This window comes from Panthera onca, chromosome D3 (genome assembly GCF_046562875.1).
Source record: "Panthera onca isolate mPanOnc1 chromosome D3, mPanOnc1 haplotype 2, whole genome shotgun sequence".
Lineage (NCBI taxonomy): Eukaryota > Metazoa > Chordata > Mammalia > Carnivora > Felidae > Panthera > Panthera onca.
In genome coordinates this window covers 10844053-10865423 of record NC_138350.1, presented here as the reverse complement: position 1 = coordinate 10865423, position 21371 = coordinate 10844053, and the positions used below count along the sequence as shown (strand labels likewise).

The window sequence follows — 21371 nt, the reverse complement described above, 5'->3', positions numbered from 1 at the left end:
GGAAAATAAAATAAATCAGGGGTGACGTGGCACCTACGGGGACGTGATCTGTCCATCACCAGAGGCCACGTGTACATGACTGGGTGGTAGGAATTCATGGAACACGGAGTAAGAGCACAGAGTAAAATCAGACCGAGCTACGCTAAACTCCTGGCTCCGCTCTCATTAGCTGTGTGACCTTAAGCGAGTTACTTCACCTTTCTGAGACTCGGTGGCCTTTTCTGCAAATTAGGAAGCATGTGATAAATAATAATTATAGCTGGGGCACCTGAGTCGATTAAGCGTCCGACTTCGGCTCAGGTCATGATCTTGCGATTCTTGAGTTCGAGCCCCACGTGGGGCTCTGTGCTGACAGCTAGGAGCCTGGAGCCTGCTTCCGATTCTGGGTCTCCCTCTCTCTCTGCCCCTCCCCCACTTGCACTCTGTGTGTGTGTGTGTGTGTGTCTCAAAAATAAATAAACATTAAAAATAATAATTATTATTATTATCAGTATAGCTTATGTGTGTTGAATGTTTACCATGTGCCATTAGCTCACTTAATTCTCAAGACAAATCTTTGAGTTCTCATCCCCATTTTGCAGAAAATCAAGGCTCAGACATGAAACAACTTGGAGCGTCTGGGTGGCTCCATTGGTTCAGCATCTGACTCTTCGTCTGGGCTCAGGCCATGATCTCAGAGTGCGTGGGATTGAGCCCCGCATCACGCTCTGCGCTGACAGTGTGGAGCCTGCTTAGGATTCTCTCCCCCTCTCTCTGCCCCTCCCTCACCTTCTCGTTCTCTGTCTCTCTCAAAATAAATAAACATTTTTTAAAAAAAGGAAAAGAAATGAAGCAACCTGTCCTGAATCATGGAGTAAATGGCAGAACCAGAAAAGGATGCCTATGCTGTCGGGGTCTGGAGAACGAGATCCTCATCGTGGGGCTAACGTAGAAAGTTGGTGTGAGAATTCAGTGAGAAGACTCGAGTCAAGTGCCACCTCCTAAGGGAAGTATTCCCCAAAAGCACACATAGCAATAATAAACAAGTGGCATTACATCAAACTGAAACTCTTCTTCACGGGAAAAGCAACAATCAACAAAATGAACATTCATCCCTATGGAATGAAGGGAAGTACGCACAAGCCATGTATCTGATGAAGGCTACTATCCAAAGTATATATAAACACCTCACTAGACATGTCTCCAAAGGCGACACATGAATGCCCAAGAGACACAGGGAAAAGGCGCTCCACATCACTCATCATCAGGCAAATGCAAATCAAAACCACAAGGGGCTATCACCTCGCACCTGGTAGAAGGGCTATTCTCAAAAAAACAAAAACTAAAAATAACGCATGCCAGCCAGGATGTGCGCCGTTGGTGGGAATGGAAATTGGCGTAGCCAGGGTGGAAAACGGTATGGGGCTTCCTCAAATAATGAAAAATAGAACCACCGGACGCTCCCCAAATTCCACATCCGGGTATTTCACAGGATCTCTAAGAGATATCTGGCCCCCCATACTCAGTGCAGCACTAGTCAAGGTGGCCAAGATACGGCAGCAATCTGAATGTCCACCGATGGGTGAGTGGATAAGGAAAAGGTAGCATACGCACACAATGGAACGTCATTCGGCCTTTAAAAAAGAGGGACGTCCTGCCACTGGCCATGACTGGATGAATCTGGAAGACGTTATGCCAAGCGAAGTAAGCCAGACGCAGGAAGACAAATACAATATGATATCGCATATATGAGGAATCTAGAAGAGTCAAACTCAGCAACAGAGAGTGGAGTGGTGGTTACCAACGGCTCCGTAGAGAGGGAAACGGGGAGGTGTTGGTCAAAGGTACAAAGTTTCAGTGAAGCAACATGAATAAATCCGAGACGCGTACAGCACGTTGTCTATAGTCAACAATGCTGTACCATAGACTTCAAAGTTTGCTGAAGGTAAATCTTGTGTTTGGATATGATTATCCTATCAGGAATGAATGAATGAATGAATGAATGAATAAATGAGGCAGGGGGAGGGGACTTTTATAGTGATGGGTAGGCTTATGGTACATATACAGGGATGATTTCACAGGTGTATGCTGATCTCATTTCGTCAAGTCGTATATACTATAAACGTACAGCTTTTTGTGTATCAGTTGCCTCAATAAAGTTGTTTGAAAGGAAAAAGATTCCAACCAGTTACACCCCAGTAAAAAGTGCTAGCTCTCAGGGTATAACATACTCCACTAAAACACATTCATAGATATACGAGTAGATTCATTAAAACACACACACACACACACACACACACACACACACACACACACACACAACATCCTCCTCCACAGCTACAGGAAAAACGAAGGTGAGCAGCGAGGAATTTTCAGATAATGAGAGCTTACCACTACAATGAAGCCATTGATAGGCAACGCTGAAAGGTCCAAGGAGGGGAGAGATTTGATGGAAATGTGATAGATGTGGGAAAAGGCCAATAAAGCCTCCATTCTTCCTGAGACCTTGGCCACCGAGGCATCAGGATGTGACCTGGGAACATCAGCTCCCAGTGGGCCACGAGGTCAGGACGGTCAGAAATACCCATGGGCCAAACTAACAGATACATGGAGAACCTGCCCCGTGAGACCGTGACAACGAACAGTTATCAAGTGTTAATGAGACGTATGGAGCTGAGCTTTGGAATCTATCGATCCCTCTTATGCCAGGTTCCCAGAAGGCATTTCCACCTGCAGCCACGTGGGTGCAACACCATTTACTCAACCACCATTTCAGGTTCCAACTTATGGACTGTAGGGAGCAGGCACGTGATCATCACCACAGTGGGACTTAGAATAGAAATGGAGCCCGGGTGGCTTAGTATGTTAAGCACCCAACTCTTGATTTCAGCTCAGGTCATGATCTCACGGCTCTTGGGATCGAACCCCACATCAGGCTCTGTGCTGACAGCACAGAGTCTGCTTGGGAGTCTCTGTCTGCCTCTCTCTCTGCCCCTCCACTGCGCTCTCTCTCTCTCTCTCTCTCTCTCTCTCTCAATAAATAAGCTTTAAAAAAAAAGAATACAAATGGAGACCGTGTCAAACCCATCTGTCAGAATTCAAAAAAACAATGAAATGAAGGTAGATTGTAAAGTATATGAATGATGAAATATCATCTACACATGAACACTATGAAAAACAAAAAAGCATCTAACCAAAGTTCTGACTATTTGGAACCTTCGATGAACTAGAATTCCTTTCTTCTTCTTCTGGGGGGGAAGAATGGATCCAAAAAATAAATGAAGCTGGATTCAGAAATTTAGTCAAGGGGCACCTGGGTGGCTCAGTCGGTTAAGCATCCAACTTTGATTCAGGTCATGATCTCACGGTCTGTGAGTTCAAGCCCCGCATTGAGATCTGTGCTGACAGCTCAGAGCCTGGAGCCTGCTTTGGATTCTGTGTCTCCCTCTCTCTCTGCCCCTCCCCTGCTCTCTCTCTCTCTCTCTCTCAAAAATAAACATTAGAAAAATCTTTTTCCAAGGTCTTTTCTAAAATATGAAATTGATTGTCAAATTGGTTTCCATACAACACCCAGTGCTCATCCCAACAGGTGCCCTCCTCAATACCCATCACCCCCCCTCCCCTCCCTCCCACCCCCCATCAACCCTCAGATTGTTCTCAGTTGTTAAGAGTCTCTTATGGTTTGGCTCCCTCCCTCTCTTTTTTTTCCTTCCCCTCCCCCATGGTCTTCTGTTAAGTTTCTCAGGATCCACTTAAGAGTGAAACCATATGGTATCTGTGTTTCTCTGTATGACTTATTTCACGTAGCATAACACTCTCCACTTCCATCCACGTTGCTACAAAAGGCCAGATTTCATTCTTTCTCATTGCCATGTAGTATTCCATTGTGTATATAAACCACAATTTCTTTATCCATTTGTCAGTTGATGGACATTTAGGCTCTTTCCATAATTTGGCTATTGTCGAAAGTGCTTCTGTAAACATTGGGGTACAAGTGCCCCGATGCATCAGCACTCCTGTGTCCCTTAGGTAAATTCCTAGCAGTGCTATTGCTGGGTCATAAGGTAGATCTCTTTTTAATTTTTTGAGGACCCTCCACCCTTTTTTCCAGAGCGGCTGCACCAGTTTGCATTCCCACCAACAGTGCAAGAGGGTTCCCGTTTCCCCACATCCTCTCCAGCATCTATAGTCTCCTGATTTGTTCATTTTGGCCACTCTGACCGGCGTGAGGTGGTATCTGAGTGTGGTTTTGATTTGTATTTCCCTGATGAGGAGCGACGTTGAGCATCTTTTCATGTGCCTGTTGGAAATTTTTTTTTAAAAAAGAAAGAAACTGAGGGACGCCTGGGTGGCTCAGTCGGTTGAGCGTCCGACTTCAGCTCAGGTCATGATCTCACGGTCCGTGCGCTCAGGCCCTGCATCGGGCTCTGTGCTGCCAGCTCAGAGACTGGAGCCTGCTTCAGATTCTGTGTCTCCCTCTCTCCCTGCCCCTCCCCTACTCGCAGTCTCTCTCTCTCTGCCTCTCAAAAATAAAGAAAACTATTTATTTAATAAATAAATGAAAGAAGAAAGAAAGAAAGAAAGAAAGAAAGAAAGAAAGAAAGAAAGAAAGAAATTGAGTCAAAAGGAGAGCTCAGAGCACATTCGACTTAACTCCCAGTGTCTTCGGTAACACTTGCATCTACATTCACTGGGCTGTGCATCCCATCTAGACAGAGGCCACATTTTTCTATCCACCGCGGCACCCTTAATCCCTAGCCAAGTGCATAGCACGCAGTAGGAGGGCAGCAAGTATTCACTGAATCAAGGCGGACACCCCCTCCCCAGCCAAGCATCTCCTAGATATTGAATCATCAAAGAAAGACTTCAGTTGTGATCGTCACTGGCCAAGGCAAGAAGGGAGACTAGTTTCAAAAGGTTTTCAGAAATGAGGTGTGGTGGATTAAGGATGGCCAAAAATTCTTGCTACCCCTCCCACTGAGAGATAAAATCTCACTCCCTTCCTCGGAATCTGTACCAAGTCTCGTGAACTTTTTGACCAATGTAGTAGGGCACTAAGAACATTCTCAAGCTTCTGAGGCTAGGTCATAGGCCACTTGTTACCTGCTTTCTTTGATCCTTCAGATGCCATAAAGAAGTTCAAGTATGCTGGGGTTTCTGTGCTAGAGAGATGCCTCTTGTAGGCAGTCTGGTAATGGTCCGAGCTGAGCCAGGCCCTCCAAGGCACCCCAGAAGTGAGTAAAACCATTCTGGACCCCGTAGACAAGGGGTCAGAACACTTTCTCTGTAACATGCCGGGTAATAAGCGTGTGTGGCCTTGCAGCTCCTAGGGTCTCTGCCACAACTAATCAACGCTGTTGCTGTAGCATGAAAACAACCACAGACCGGTATGCCCCAAAAATGGGGATGGCCGTGTTCCCATAAAACCTTATTTACAAAAACAGGTGCCAGGCTGGGTGTGCCTTGCGGGCCCCAGCTTTCTGACCCATGCCCTAGACCAGCCCAAGTGACCTCTGATAATGCCGCATGAAACAGAAGAATCGCCTGGCTGAGCCCTGCCCAAATTCCTAACCGGAAAAATCATTAAAAAATAAAACGGACCTTAAGTCGCTGAGTTCTGGGCACTGTGTGCCCAGAGCCATAGATACGTGGCACAAAAGAGGTGGAACCAGAAGTAAATTGGGAGGGTAAGGGGTGGGAAGGAGGTTGGGGTCCCTCGCATTTGGGTCCCCATAAGCACTCCGGTTCCGCGCAGGAACGAAGGGGAGGAGAAAATAAGAGCATTATGGCCCAGGACTGAAGGCTGCAGCCCAGAGAGAAGCAGAGGAGGGGGCGTGGCTATAGGACATCCTCAAGGCAAGACTCCAGGGGGCACTGTTCATGCTGTCTTCCCGTGAATGGTGCCCTTGAGAGGGGTACATTCCAGCTGCCCCAGGGTTAAGAAAGAGCAGGAGGTTAAGAAAGTGGCTTGGGGGCAGACGGACCCGGGTTTGCACCCTGGCTCCACCCCTCACCCACGGCACGATGGTGAGCAAGCTTCTAACCTCTCTGAAGCTGGCGTGCCTCACTTTTAATAGAACTCAGCTCCTAGGGACATGTAAAGATTAAATAGGGAAGTCTTCAATAAATAGAGGTTTAATAGATATGTGTATATATGCGTGTGTACATACACACACATGCATACACACACACACACACACACACACACACACACACACATTTCTCAGTAAAGGGGAAACCTACGGGTGCAATAAAAAGAAAATGCTGAATGGAGTCGAGTGTAGCTGAAGTCCAGGGTTTTCTAGGGCACGGATCCCTAAAAGTCAGCAAGCACACTCACAAACTGTGAGGCACTTTAACACATTATCTGATGTCAGTATGTTTAAGAATCACCTTGGGGTCCTTGCTGCAATGCATTTCCCCGTCTCCTTCCCACAAAAGATTCTGATTCAGCGGATCTGGGCTGGGATCCAGGGATCCAAGTTGTTAACAAGCACCCCGGGCTTTGCTGAGCCAAAAGGTCATCTGGTCACACTTGGAGAACCGTCTTTCTGCAAACCTCATGGCACAAAGAACCAGCTCAGGGTCACCCAGCCAGGTGGCGGCAGAGAAGCTGCGACGCAACGTCTGCCCCACAAAGCAGGTGCGCTGGCTGTTGCTGTTGCTTTTCTGGGTCCCCAGGCCCCTAGCAAAAAAAAAAAAAAAGAAAGAAAACAAAACAAAAAACCTGGCATGGAGTAGCCACTCTGTGACTGTGGGTTGAGAAGAACGAAGGTGAGACCTGAATACACATTCGAGTTATAAAGGGGTTTGGGAACCTTCCAACCCAACCATCCCATTGTATAGATGGACACACTGAGGTTCCCAGAGTGGGAAACCGTGGTTCCCACCCCCACCGAGAACAAAGGTCCACATCCTCAGCTCGGCACACTCCCCTCCCTTCCGCATCCCCCCACCATGTCAGACTTTGCTGAGGAAACGAGGCATGTGCTCTGGTCAGGGGTAAACTGAAGCCCAGAGTGATCAAATCCCACCTAGTTCCCGTTACACTATAAATCTCGGCATTATGTGAAACGTGGTGGGGAAGCAGAATCGTGAAAATCGTCGTGAAATCAGTCCTTTCTGGGTCTGGCGAAAATCGCTCTCAACCTGTCACTCTGTGATTCCATGTTATGGCCCCGAGATCAGTCTCAACAATCCTTTCTGTAACTCAAAAAAAAAAAAAAAAAAAAAAAAAAAAAAAAAAATATATATATATATATATATATATATATATGTATGTATGTGTGTATATATATATATATATATATATATATATGTATATATATATATATGTATGTATGTATATGGCATTGCTAATGTCCCCAGCTCCCTTTAGTGAAGGGAGCAGGTGCCAGAAGGGATAGAGGGATAACAGGAGATAACAGGATGCTGGACGTGCAAGGTGGCTGAGGCTGGCAGCACAACGTGTGATCCCCGGGTCTGTTCATTTTATCTGGACGACACTTCTTACAAACAGGGAATTAAAGATCGGAGCCTACACCCTCTAGATGTTTCTGGACAATGCTCAATCCATCCCTTTCTACACAAAAGGGTTGTTTTGTGGTCCAGCTGTGCGCGCGCACGCACACACACACACACACACAGACGCGAAGTTCATGTTATGTGTGGGACTCTCCTGTCAAGCACATATATTTGAGTCTAGCTACTGTGTAACTCTGCTAAATGGAGAAAAGCTCTCAGCCTCCATTTTTTAATCCCTAAAATGGAAATGTATATAGGTATATATATACCTATATACACATATACATACATATAAATATACACACACACACATATACTTTACACGGTTTTCATGAAGTGTCAGTAAGTATAAGGATTTTGCCAGATTCCAAGCACACACGGGACACTAAATAAACTGCAGCTGCTCACAGCAGCAATAGGGACAGAGAGCCTGGCATCAGGAAGCAGACCATTTGTGTTTATAATCATACCTCTTCCGCTTACTGGCCAGAGAACTTTGGGGAAATGACTCAGCCTCCGGGCACCTCGATTTCCTCGAATGTAAAACGCGGGCAGTAATCATAGGACCTATCTCCTAGGATGGAGAGGCTGATTCCTTTCAGGTAAAGTGCCTGGCCCGGAGTAGGTGCTCAATAAACGGTAACACGCGGCTTGGGGTTTCTGATTTAGTTCTTTTTTGAACTACCAACCTGAGGTCTACAGATTGTCCAGCAGATTTTCCACGTGGCCGGGTCGGTTCGAGAAAAGCCAACGTGGGTCATTTTGCTACAGGCCCCAAAACAACCGCTGTGTGAAAGTCAGAGGCTCAGTTCTGTCTAGAAACCAGCAACGGTGGATTTCTTTATTCTCATTTCCCGTCAGGATGCCCATAACGTTTTCTGTGTAAAGGGGGTGAAGCTGGGAGCGCTTGGCAGGAGTAACTAAGACACAAAGAGCCAAGAAGCCCGCAAGAGAACTGTCTCTCTTCCCACAGAAAAGAGGAAAACCCAGAAATCTGTCCCCAGGCCGTCCTCCAAGAACGCTAAAGCTGGAAGGGACCAGGGGCTGAACAAGCCTGGTGACTTCTAAACCTGGCTTTGATTAACAGTCACCTTGGGAAGACTCTGAAAGCTACATTCGCCGCCCGGGGCAGGGGGGTTGGAGGCTCTAATGCAATAAGGATGGGCCTGGGAATCTGCATTTTGACATCTTTTGCCACAAGTGATTCTAACATGATTTTAACAAAAGGCTCTAGGGTAGCCTTCTGGGGTCACCGATCCAGCTGAGTTGCAACCGATGGGGAAACTGAGGCTGGAGGAAAGAAACTGATTTGTCCAAGGCCAACCGGAGGCGCGGATGGGACTGCAACCCAAGCTTCTCTACACTCTACCTTATTTTTTCCACCCCTCAGGTTGGCTTTGTCACAGAAAATCCAGTGGCATCCTGCTGGGCCTCTAGCCATCACTTCCCCCACTTTTTCCAGAGGTGCGCCCCCACCCCCTATCCTTTTTCTTGCCCAAGCAGCTGTTCAGAAAATCGATAAGACCACACTGGGAAACAGAAGTGGGGATTTTTGCATATTTATAGAAGCAGCCATTAAAACTATTAACAGACCATCAACACTGAGTTGGCTGGGAGCCTTTTTTCTCTCTCTCTCTTTTTTTTTTTTTTTCTTTTGTGAATACTGGACTGACTTGAGTATCTCTGATTGCAGCTACTGATTTGGGCCCCGCTCTGGTATTTAACTCTGCATCGGCCGTGCAGCAGCTCCATTAAAAGGTCACTGGACCCATAATGGCTGGACACCACTCAGTTCTGCCAAAATCTTTAATCTCGAAAAAGCCACAAGACCAGGGCTCTTCCCCTCACCGCCCCCCCCCCCGCCCCGCCCCTGGTGCGTGAAGTTACCCAGGATTTAGGAGCAAACGGGATTAATGTTTCCAACCTTTCGGAGCTATTTGGATAAGTATGCCTGATGGTCTAGATTTCTCGACTCAGGAGACAGAGAGTTTATGTGTATATTCTTGATGGGGCAGACTTTGTCATGGCCTTCATAATGGAGGTTCCGATCGCGGCAGGAAATCAGATTGTATACAGAAACGCTGAGATGGGAAGGGTATCTGGTGACAGGCATCACTCCAAGCAAGGCTGGCGGTCCCGCAGATCGGCTGAGAGGGACAGCAGCTAAAAGCTTAGAGTGAGAGCATGACCTTTCTCTTGTCTGTTGGTTGACCTCCCCTGACACTTTGGTAATAACGTGACACTACAGATACTCAGTAGGCGTCTAGCAAAGTTCAACCGGTGTCTCTGTCCATCCAGCGGGGAACTTCCAATCCCTAAGACAGAAAAAGCAGAGGAAAGCTGGTCCTGACCCTCTACGGGATCACTCTCACTCAACACAAAGGCAGTTCCAGAATCTAAAGAGCAGTGGAGGACGCAAGGTTTTGGAGGGAGCGCCAGGTTGGCCAAACCCAAGTCCTGATTCCGTGGCAAAGCCAGACTCCAGTCAGAGGGCACCAATGGCAACGGTAGACAAGACTGAAAAAACCAAAGAGGGGCTAGGCTACGGTAGAATTCTGATTGGCCAGGCTTGGGTCATGTGACCCCTTCCTTGCCAGGGAGATTTGCATACCAAGCACACTGACTTTCTACCTTAGTCACCTTCTCAAGAGAGTCAGGACCAATGGAATGTATTGATAAAGAGATTAATAATGAGATGTATTATAGGGAATCGGCTCACAGAACCGGGGAGGCTGACCCATCCTCAGGGCTACAGGGTGAGTTGGCAAGGCGGAGACCCAGGAGAGCTGCCAGAGTTTAGTTGTAGTCTGAGTCCAAAGACCTAAGAACCAGAAGGGCTAAGGGTGTCGTTCTCCTCGCAGGATCGGCAGCCTCAACCCCCAGGAAGAGCCCATGTTTCAATTTGGGTCCAAAGGCAGGAAAAAAAGCTGATGCAGCGGTCAGGCAAAAAGAATTCTCTCTCTTTTTTTTTTAATGTTTTATTTTTATGTATTTATTTATTTATTTGAGAGAGAGAAAGAGAAAGCACACAAGCAGGGGAGGGGCGGGGGGGGGGGGGCGCACAGAGGATCCGAAGCATGCTCTGCGATGACAGGCTAACAGCAGCCAGCCCGACGTAGGGCTCGAACTCACCAACCGTGAGATCGTGACCCCAGCCGAAGTCGGAGGCTCAACCGACTGAACTACCCAGGCGCCCCAAGAAGAATTCTCTCTTACTGGGGGGGGGGGGGGGTGCATCCACATGGGTTTTTTTTATTATTATTATTCAGGCCTTCAACTGATTGGGTGAGGCCCCCCCTCCCCCTACATTCAAGAGGTCAACCTGCTTTACCCAGTCCACCGATTTAAAAGTTAATCTCATCCCAGAACAGCCTCACAGAAACATCCACAATAACGTTTGATCAACTCTCTGGGCACAGCATGGCCAGCGACACCAACATACAAAATTAACCTTCACGCTTCCTAGAAGGCCACTGGATCCATCATGGTTTGACCAGAGAAACACAACCAGTAAGAGATAACATATTAAGGGATTTGTGGCAAGGAACTGGCTTACCAGGCTGTGGGTGCTGGCTTTGCAATTCTGAAATCCCGAAGGGAAGGGCAGGCCAGCAGGAAGGATAGGCTGGAACTCTCCAGCATGAACCGAAGCTGCTGGCCACAGAGCGAGTTTCTTCATTAGAAAAGCCTTGGGGCGCCTGGGTGGCTCGGTCCGTTACGTGGCCGACTTCGGCTCGGGTCACGATCTCACAACTCGTGAGTTCGAGCCCCACATCTGACAACTCAGAGCCTGGAGCCCGCTTCCGATTCTGTGTCTCCCTCTCTCTCTCTCTGCCTCTCCCCTGCTCACGCTCTTTCTCTCTCTCAAAAATAAAAATATTAAAACATTAAAAAAAAAAAATTTTTTTTAAGTTAGTTTCTTAAAAAAATAAAAAATCTCCACTCCGTTCTTAAGAGCTTTGGTCTGATTAAGTCAGGCCTGGCCAGATCCCCTGGGATAATCTCCCCATACTTAAAGTCAACTGATTATGAATCTCAATCCCATCTACAACGTATCTGCATAGCAACCTCCAGGTTAGCGTTTCACGCCATCACTGAACACTCTGGCCCAGCCTCGTTGACAGAAAATTGACCATCACGCAGCCTGTATTTTCCAGAAGGACGGGGCAAAAGAGCCAGCGGGCAGTCAGCACACTCGACGTCCGGGAAACAGGGAGGCAGAGAGAGTGGAGAAAGGGGGGGGGGGAGGGGGGGGGATGCAGCAAGTGCCCTTCTAGAGCGGGCCAGCAGGCTGGGGAATCACTACGCCTCCTCCTCAGTGACTTTAAACGGCCGCTGTCACCTTTGGGACCGTTAGGGGTGCTACTCAGTAGCATCAGTGACCCTCTGACCTCCGTCTCTGCTGCAACGGCTCTAATTTGGGTTTTTATCATGTCTCCCTCTGGTTTGGCACCTTGCCCCCCCACCCCTCCCTTCCACGCGGCTCCAGTCAGTGCCCTGCCCGCTTCCCCTCGGTACCCCCCAGAGCTCACCTGAAACTTCGGTGACGATCCCTGCGCCTGGCTTCCTACCCCAACCGCGTCATCTCTGTCCAAGGAGGTTCTCTGGCTGGGAGCACTAGGGACATACAGGGAGCACCAGGGACCGGACGCCCCAGGGGCCTCCTTCCACCGGGGGTGGGGGGATCCAATGGATAAATCCCCCAGCTTCCTCAGCCACAGCGGAAGAAGCCTGATGTTTCCACAATGTCGCCCAGAGGCCTGAGGGAATGGAACCCCACTTGCCCCATAGCTTACCCTGTCTTCACTGGCTTTCTCCCCGCGCCCTGCCTCACTTCCTCACTCCCTCCCCGTGCTTCCTGGGGTCACATCCCAACTAGACCACTTCAACCCAAATCCTTGCCTCGGGATCTACATTTTGGAGAGCTCAAACAGAGAAACCACGAAGTCTGGTCATCCAGGAACACAATTTGGCCCACCGTATTCCTCCCTGGAAAAACCATCCTTGACCTCTGAACAGGCAGATTCCCAAGTGGGGAGTTCGGGGGTCCCGCGGACTGCTTTGGCTTCGTCTCCTGCCCTCCTACGCGTATCGTTCTCTAGGCAACTCGCAGTACCTTGAAAACACCATAATGGGTCCTGCCTCTCAGTCTTTAAACACAAGATATCATCTGCCAAGCGCTGACCCCTGGGCCCTTCAGCCTGTCAACTTCATTTCGATCTAGTGAACTCTTCTCACAGAGGATGCATTCAAAGGCTTTCCTGCCTTACAACGTCTTGTGAACACCATTTCCCACCGTGTACATCTCTCCCATCAGACAACGAGACTCCGAGAGCAATGATAGTGCCTTATTTTATCCTTAGATCATAATACAAAGACTAGCGCGTTATAGGGATTCCACGAGGCTCGTTGGATGCATCGCTAACTGAGTACGCTTACTAGCTCAGTGAGTAGTAACATCCATTTCCGCCCCTCTGCCCACAGCTTGCTTCCTAATTAAGAAAAATAAAAATATTCCATGGGGCGCCTGGGTGGCTCGGTCGGTTGGGCGTCTGACTTCGGCCTGGGTCATGATTTCGCTGTTTGTGGGTTCAAGCCCCACACCGGGCTCTGTGCTGACAGCTCAGGGCCTGGAGCCTGCTCCCACTCTCTCTGCCCCTCCCCCGCTCACGCTCTGTCGCTCTCTCCTTCAAAAAATAAATAAACATTAAAAAAATTTATGAAAAAGAAAAATATTCCAAAAGGACTCCGGATTTGACGGAATGTTGATGCATTAAATGCGTGTTTATGAGCCCCGACCATTGACTGGGATGTTCAGGTTGAATAATGATCATGGACGAGGCTTTGTAAATTGCCAAGTACCAAGAATATACTCAGAGTTGTTTTCATTTTAGATGACATCAAGGAGCAAGAAACAAGAAAAGTGAGAGAGTGTGTGCCTTGTCCAAGGTCATTCGGGAAGTAAATAGGAAAGGCGGGATTCGAGTGAAGTTTCTGACTCTCGTCCCCATATTTTCTACATACAAATGGGTCCCGTCTTAGGGCACGAAAGCCTTGAAAACAGGGCCACGGATGCAGGAACAGTAGACAAGGCAAGGCTCTCCTAGAACCCTTTGGAGACAAAGGGTCAGGGTTTAGCAAACCCGAAGAGTGGCTGCCGTTTGAGTGCCCTCGACCTGGCTCTTTGTACGCATTATCTGTAAGCTGTACGACGACAAAATTTCTGCTAAGTATTTAGCTCCAACTCACAGACGAGCACATAGAAACTCGGATTTAAGTCACTCATCTGCGAAGCATTGGAGCTCAGATCCAAACCCAGAAATGGCCAATTCCAGAGCCTACCGTCTGCTCCATCCAGCCCCTCTCAGAAAATAATAAAAGCTGACATTTTTTAAGCGGCTCCTGTGTACCAGGCACTTACTTCCGTCCTCGTAATAATCCAGGAAGGCTGCTTCGATGATAACTTCCCCAGTTTGGCTGACGAGGAGGCTGTGTTTCATGCACAGTAAGTCAGTGTTGCAAGGTCAGAGGCAGAACGATGCTGTGGCCCTTTCGGACATCAGAGGGCACTTCTTTCCATGTCTTTCCATGTCTCTGAGCTCCGATTATACATCGGAACACACAAAGAGCTCTGTAAATCTCCAGGCCCCATCTCTTAAAAGTCTGATGCAGTAAATGCCTCCACAAGGAAACAAATATGGAAACATTTAGATCGATAGAGGCGAAGAAGAGAGGGCTGTTTGGTCCAAGCTGCAGCATAACAGAGAAATCCATAAGATCCCTGCAAATGTAACGTCCATCCTCCCGTGGCCGACGAGCTGGCGATCAAGAAAGCAGAAAACTCTGACCTCAACTCTGTGTGGCCTGAAGACAGCTGAGAGAGAGAGAGAGAGAGAGAGAGAGAGAGTCACAAGAGAAAAAATAAAGTATGAGCCTCCTTTAAGGTGGGGATTTCAAAAGCAGCTCTCTTGAACTGGTGAAGTCAGAGATAGGATAGCTTCACAAATGGCTACTTGGCAGCCGTAAACTGTGATAAATTTGTTCTACATTCGTAGACGCGGAAAGACGTCCAGGGCATGGTGAAAAAAAAGCAGATTGTAAAATACCATGAACGGACTATGTATGCCCATGATAGTATATAGTATCGTTTTTATTATGCGTATATAGGAAGTATGAATATATTATGTGTGACTATAGTATGACCCTATTTGTACATGTTGCTTAAACACACCCAAACAACATAGACGGATGTCCATCAACACATTAACAGTGGTGGACCACTGGGGGATCTGTGTTTCCCTTCCTTCCTTCCACGAATATGTACTGAGCTCCCACTTTGTACCAGACACCCTCTCTCTTCCTTCAGCCTATGTTTAATTGCTTGAGAATTCTAGAAGCATGGATTTACAGGCACCTGGATTCGCAGCGAATCTGAAAATAAAACGGTCTCCTGTCAATAGCCCCAATAACCCCCGATGGCGGCGGGGGGACGCTGGTGATATTTATAAGGCGACTCGGGAGAAGAAGGAAGGTAGGAGACAGACAGCACAGCCTGAGAGAGAATCCCCGGCCCCCACCCTCTTCTCCGCCCCCACACACTAGGTTCTGGTTTTTTGTTGTTGTTTTTCGCATGCGTTTTTTTGTTTTGTTTTGTTTTGTTTTGTTTTTTGGTCGGGGGTCACCATCTGTAGATTTGCTCTGCACAAAAATAAAGCCATCCATCTCCCTTATGGTGGTGTCATGTAAGCTCAGGAAAAACCACAGTGCTCAAGGGGGGCCCTGGGTGGGAAAAACACTTATCTGCCTCAGCCGGGTTCAGAGCTCTCCCCCGAAGGCATCCTTCCCTAGACTCAGGGGATGGGGGTTGTTTATCCCCTGGCACACAATGAAATGTCGGGAACACATGTTCAGGGTGAGGTGGAGCCCGATGAAGGTTAAAAATGGAACAGCGGCTTTGATCCCCAGCCAACACCAATGACGCTCGGGGTTGGGGCCAGAGTGAGACGTCATGTTCCCTCGCTGTCTCCGCAGAAGGTGCAGACAGTCCCCTCCCGAACTCCAAAAGCAGACAGGGCCCCAGACTGGAAAGTGGAAGAAAGACCCCAGGCAAGAAGGGACGCCTGAGTCTCAGGGAAAAGCAGGCCTCCTATGGGCCAGCCAGGGGGGCTTTCTCTGCTTTTAATGGGGAGCCTCCACCGGGCCATTCATTATCTGATGGTACCAGGACTTGAAACAGGACCCTCCCTGGAGCGTCCACTGGAGAGGGCACAAAGTTAGCAGGCCCCGGCGTCTCAGTCTCCCTCCTGACTCATCTGTGGCCGCCATTTTGTAATCCTTTCCCTAGACTCTTTCACTGTCTGTTTATCTAGGCATTCTTCACTCCACCAGCAAATTGTGCTGAAAGTCTGGTCCGTTCCCAAACTGGGCCGGATGCTGGATATCTAACAGCGAAGAACACCCAGTCTCTCCTTCCAGGTCTTGAGGTCTGGTGGGAAAGAGAGGCACAGAAAAGACAGTTGCAACAGGATAGACTAAGTGTTCTGAGGTGGATAAGTATAGGGTGCAGGAGACCCCAATGAGGGAGGTAACCTGGGCTTGGTGGAGAAGGGCAGGAGAGGAACCCTAGAGAAAGATGGAGATATATTTTTTTTAATTTTAATGTTTATTTATTTGAGAGAGGGGGGAGGGGGAAGATAGAGAGCAAGACACAGAATCTGAAGCAGGCTCCAGGCTCCGAGCCATCAGCACAGAGCCCGATGCAGAGTTCAAACTCGCAAACCATGAGATCATGACCTGAGCCGAAGTCAGATGCCCAACCGACTAAGCCACCCAGGCTCCTGAAAGATGGAGGTATTTAAACCAAGGCCTGGGGAAGAAAAGTAAGAGCTCACGAGGTAAACAAAGTCAGGCAAAAGTGTCTCAGGTGGAGGGAACAGCATGTGCAAAAGCTCTAAAGACAGACAAAGGGCACATTGGAGTAAACGAAACGCCAGGACCCTGGGGTGAGGTGAGAAAAAATTTTTTTCTCTCTAAAGTGCAGGCTGTCTACAAAAAAATGAACTGGTCACCCCCAATTTTGGTTACCTTTACAATCAAATTGGCCAACTGCTTTCCATGGGATCGAGTGAAGAAATCATTGTTCTAATCAGAGTCAACACTCTTACTGAGCACATGCTAGGAGCCGTAACTCTTAGACACAGGATCTCATGCGTCCTCATAAAAAATTGAATAACTTGAAGGTCACAGAGGTTACTTAAGCCCATCACGTCCATATAGCAAGTTAAGCATACATGGCAGGAGGGGGCAGGATTTCAACCTGGAGCTTTGCACACCACTTACAGCATTCATTTGATCTTAGTAGAGATCGATTCCCTTATTAAGGTCCGCTTGTGAGTCAACTACTTCCCAGCTCAGAGAAGAAGACTTCCTCATCCATCCATCCATCCATCCATCCATCCACTGAATCATCCACACAATCAATCACTGCGCATTCATTGTGTACCTCCTCTGGCAGGTCGTTTACGTTGCCCCGTCTGTCTCGCCAACTGCCCCCATAATATTTTCACACTTTCAATTGTAGGAGACTCCCTTAGTCTTCCGAAACAAGACGGTACCTCAGAGATGGAACCGTTTATGGGTTTTCTCTGCAGCTCTACATAAGGTCATATTTCTAAATTCGCCCAGTTGCCTTAGCTGGTATCGTACATCGAAATCCACTAGAATATCCTACGGTCATGCAATGCTTTAAGGTCTAAGGCATCAGCATGAACTATCAGGAGTAGAAACGAACTTTGAGATTACCTAGCTCAACCTCCTGGTTTCACAAATTATAAAATAAGGTATAAAAAGAAGTCAGATTTCCCAACAGCACATGAATATTTGATACTGATGTTTGCTCATGTGACACTTGGGGCTAACGAGGCTCATCATCCGTGTCATGGTCATAGAATTCTGGGGTTAGGGAGAATTAAGTTTTCATATGGTACCGTATAAATGTGGGTCTAGCAGAATGGAGACAGCAGATGTGGTGCAGGGAGGTCCCAAGATCACTTCATACAGGACATTCCACTCATTCCCAAAGTTAAGACCTCCTCTTACAAGTTCTCTTCCCATTATACACCTTTCTTCATCGGACTCATATTTATCAAATCCTGTCTGGATGTCTGTCCTCCCCAATGGCTTATCAGCTTCCTGAGAAACCACATCTGTCTCATTTGCACTTGTACATCTACAGCCTGTCACAGTGCCGAACGTGTAGTAGGTAGTCAATAAATACGTGTAGTATGCGATCCCAACACGGCTTCGGATTACACGTGAAGGGCGTCACCCAGGAGGATTCTAGAAATTTCTTCCAGAATTCTAGATTCTAGAATTTTCTCCTAGAATTCTGGACTTTTCTCTTAGGATTCTAGATTCTAGAATTTTCTCCTAGGATTCTAGAGAAATCCTAGAATTTAGGAAAAATTCTAGAATCTTAGAATTTTTCTTCTAGAAATTTCTCCACATGTTAATATTGGTCTTTTTGTTAGTCATTAATTTTTTTCACTTTATCATGTTTCTCCTAATTAAACTGTTTGCTTCCTTTAAAAATAAAGCTAGGGGCGCCTAGGTGGCTCTGTCGGTTGGGCGTCCGACTTTGGCTCAGGTCATGATCTCGCGGTCCGTGAGTTCGAGCCCCGCGTCAGGCTCTGTGCTGACCGCTCAGAGCCTGGAGCCTGTTTCAGATTCTGTGTCTCCCTCTCTCTGACCCTCCCCCGTTCATGCTCTGTCTCTCTGTCTCAAAAATAAATAATACAAAAAAATTTTTTTTAAATAAAAATAAATAAATAAATAAATAAAAATAAAGCTAGTTCTCATTTATCTGCGGGCTTGATGGAAGGTAAACAGATAAGGAAAGACAGGTCTGGTTTCTTCACACCCTAAAATTCTGGTACAGGTGTAAGAGAAAAAGATGTCTTCTCCCTCAGTCTCCTAACTCTATGAAAGCTTCTGGGTAGAGTCATAAATCTCTCTATTGTGTTCAGTCCATTTTCTCAGGAGCAACAGGCAGAAAGATGAAATCCTGGAAGCTTCTAGAAGCAGGTATCCTAAAGCCCCAAATCTCTGTTGTGAGGGTAAGTGTTCACCAAAGAAATCTCGAAAAGGGCCAAACACAAAACAAAACAAAACAAAAAACGCCTGCACCCTCTCAGACAAGAGGCAGGATTTGAACAAACAAGGTCAGCAGCTCCAACAGAGTTGCCATTCAAAGAGTGACAGAACACGACTTTCTTTGTCTCCAAGTGACAGGTGACACCATCCCACAGGCGCCTTCCCAGCACGGAGGGCAAGCTCGTATTCATTCTCCTGTGGCAAAGCCACCACCAGCCTTTTCAAGAAAACGCAGCTTTAACACCCAAGGAATTTGGCTTTTGGGGGAAATCTCATATCCTTTGTATTGCGGGGGCCCGTGCTGGTGTGGAACCATGCCAAAGGCTACATGCGAGAAAAAGAAAAATGGGGGGGGGGGGGAATATTGGGAGTGATTCCCAAAGAAAAGGATTCCCAGCCAAATTAGGGAGACAGGAAGTTGTTGGTCTTTTGGGTGCTCCTTGGCTGGGTACATTTGGGGTTTGTACGTTTTTGAGCTTTATCTCTGCTGGGGTGCTTTGTTGGTCTGTACTCTTAATGTTCCTTCCTGGGAAGACTGGAGTCTCAGTCGCCACAGAGAACATGGCATCCCGTCCCTGACACTTACTGCTTGTGCCGCGTTAGGCAAGAAAACTGTCATCTCTTAAAGTCTTGGGTCTGTGACATGGAGATGAGAATCAGAGGAATATTCTAAAGAGTTAATGAGATAAATCATGCACAGGGTCTGATGGAAGGGAAGCAAATATCAGCTTCCTTCTCCTTTCTTCTGTCCCCTCCCCGACTCCAAATCCTTTCTTAACTACCAGGAGCAACCTGGTGAAAATAATTTTAATCAGCTGCATCTGAAACGATGAGAGAATTTTTTTTATTCTTTGCAGTGGGTGAAGACCGTAGATCTGGGAACTGAGCTATCATTCTCATTCTTGAATAATTTGGGGCACATTTTCCCTCTCTCAATATTCAAAGCAATAACAGCAATGCCACCCTATCTTTGAGAAACAGCTGTATTTGAAAATCATTCCCGGACTATCTGGAGGCATTTACAGAAAGTCTAGGAATCCTGGAAACAAAAAGGGGCCTGAAAAATAGGGGCAGAGACAGAAATTTCCACCTTATGGGAAATGTTCAGTTTTGCATAGCTGGCATATAACTGGGCAATATTAGCAATCCAAGTAGAAATAACCAAAATAAGATTAACTCCCACTTCTTAAATACGAAGTAGGTGCTGAACATTCTACTAAACACGTTATATATGTACTATCTCATGCAATTCTCAGTGCAGGCCCCTGAGAAAGTTACTGTTATGAGTGCATTTTACTGAAGAGGAAAGTGTACTTTGAAAAGGTAGCATGTGTCTCTCTAAATCAGGTTCTGGTAGGCAGTCGAAGAAACAGGGTGACAGTCTAGATCCTTCTCGCTCCAGACCCTGAGCTCTTATCCTGGGGAGTTCAGAGTCCCCGAGAGGCTGACTTTCTTTTTCCCCCTTTTGAAACTTCTATTACAAATCTCTGTCTTAATCTATCTATCCTGTGACATTCTGTTTCTATGTCTCTCAATGTGTGTCTCAGTCCTTTTGGCCTTCACTGTTACATGCGCACACACACACACACACACACACACACACACACACAGACTGCACTGACCAGCAGTCTGGCTGGTACACCTGTCCTCTGCATTTTTATGACCCCAGTCTGTAGGTCAACCTGATAAAGTACAGTAGGTGAAAACTAAACTTCCTAAAATTTCTATTAAACATTCTATATCCGAAATCTTTACGGTATCTTAAAGTCTTGGACCAAACCTTTTGGAACCTTTTCTTGGACCAAACCTTTCGGAGCTATATAAGTTATATCGGTCAGTTTTTGAGACCAGTGCACAGTTTTTTAGTCATTTTCTTACATCTTTCTCATAGATATTTGTTTTCTCTAAGAAGCAGAAGATCAGAGTTCTAGCTCTGGTACTAACCAGCTTGGAAGTTCTCGGCCCCTCCCTGGGACTCGGTTTTGTTATCTGTACAATGGGAGACCTGGATCCACTTGTCCTCCACCTCCCGCCCAGGGCTCCTCTCTGGGATCCCAGATCTTCCCTGTACACAGTCTGAAAACCACGAGATTCATCAACCCCTCGACCGCCTTCTGGTTTTACAATTCTGCAATGCTGTTACTTTATGTAAAATTAATAGTAATAAAAAGAATACTGAATATGGAAAATCTGATGCACAAAAGAAATAGTCCTAGCACATAATCCAAAACCCAAGATAAATGACATTTCGTTTCTGTATTATTCGTGCTAACATGCCTCTTGGCAGACACGGATAATTAAGGGTTTCATGGCGTGGTTTTGGTCAGCCTTCCGTAATTTGTACTTTGCGTCCACAAACTCAACCATGGAAATATCCCAGACCCTGGTCATCTGACCCCACGTCAGAATTACCGTCAGGAACTGGTGTCAGGAATTAATGGCTGGGGCACTGAGAGATGATCCCTGTTACGTAATGCCAGTATATTTTGTGCATCCAGCATGGTTCACCCGAGCATAGCTGCTGGTGCCCTCCGCAGTCTGATCATCAACCGCTAGCTTCACGCTTCGGGGGAGACGACACCTGCATTGGTTCTCCCTGATTTCATTATGCACCAGCTCATCTTCCCAAGTCAACCAGTTGCACTGGCGTCTGGCCGGAGAGTGGAAACGGTTCCGCGAACGCCTTAGGAATCGATGGATTTGCACTGGTTTAGAAG

The 21371-nt window shown here is 47.1% G+C and overlaps 1 long non-coding RNA gene across 2 annotated transcripts in view; it reads right to left on the bottom strand.

The window, feature by feature from the left end:
* LOC132665400 (uncharacterized) overlaps nucleotides 1-21371 on the bottom strand; it is a 308217-nt gene that overhangs the window by 195507 nt on the left and 91339 nt on the right. For both annotated transcript variants that reach the window (XR_013551467.1, XR_009604123.2), the window contains exon 3: nucleotides 13925-14377. This is a non-coding gene — a long non-coding RNA (uncharacterized LOC132665400). The remainder of the gene's footprint in view (nucleotides 1-13924; nucleotides 14378-21371) is intronic.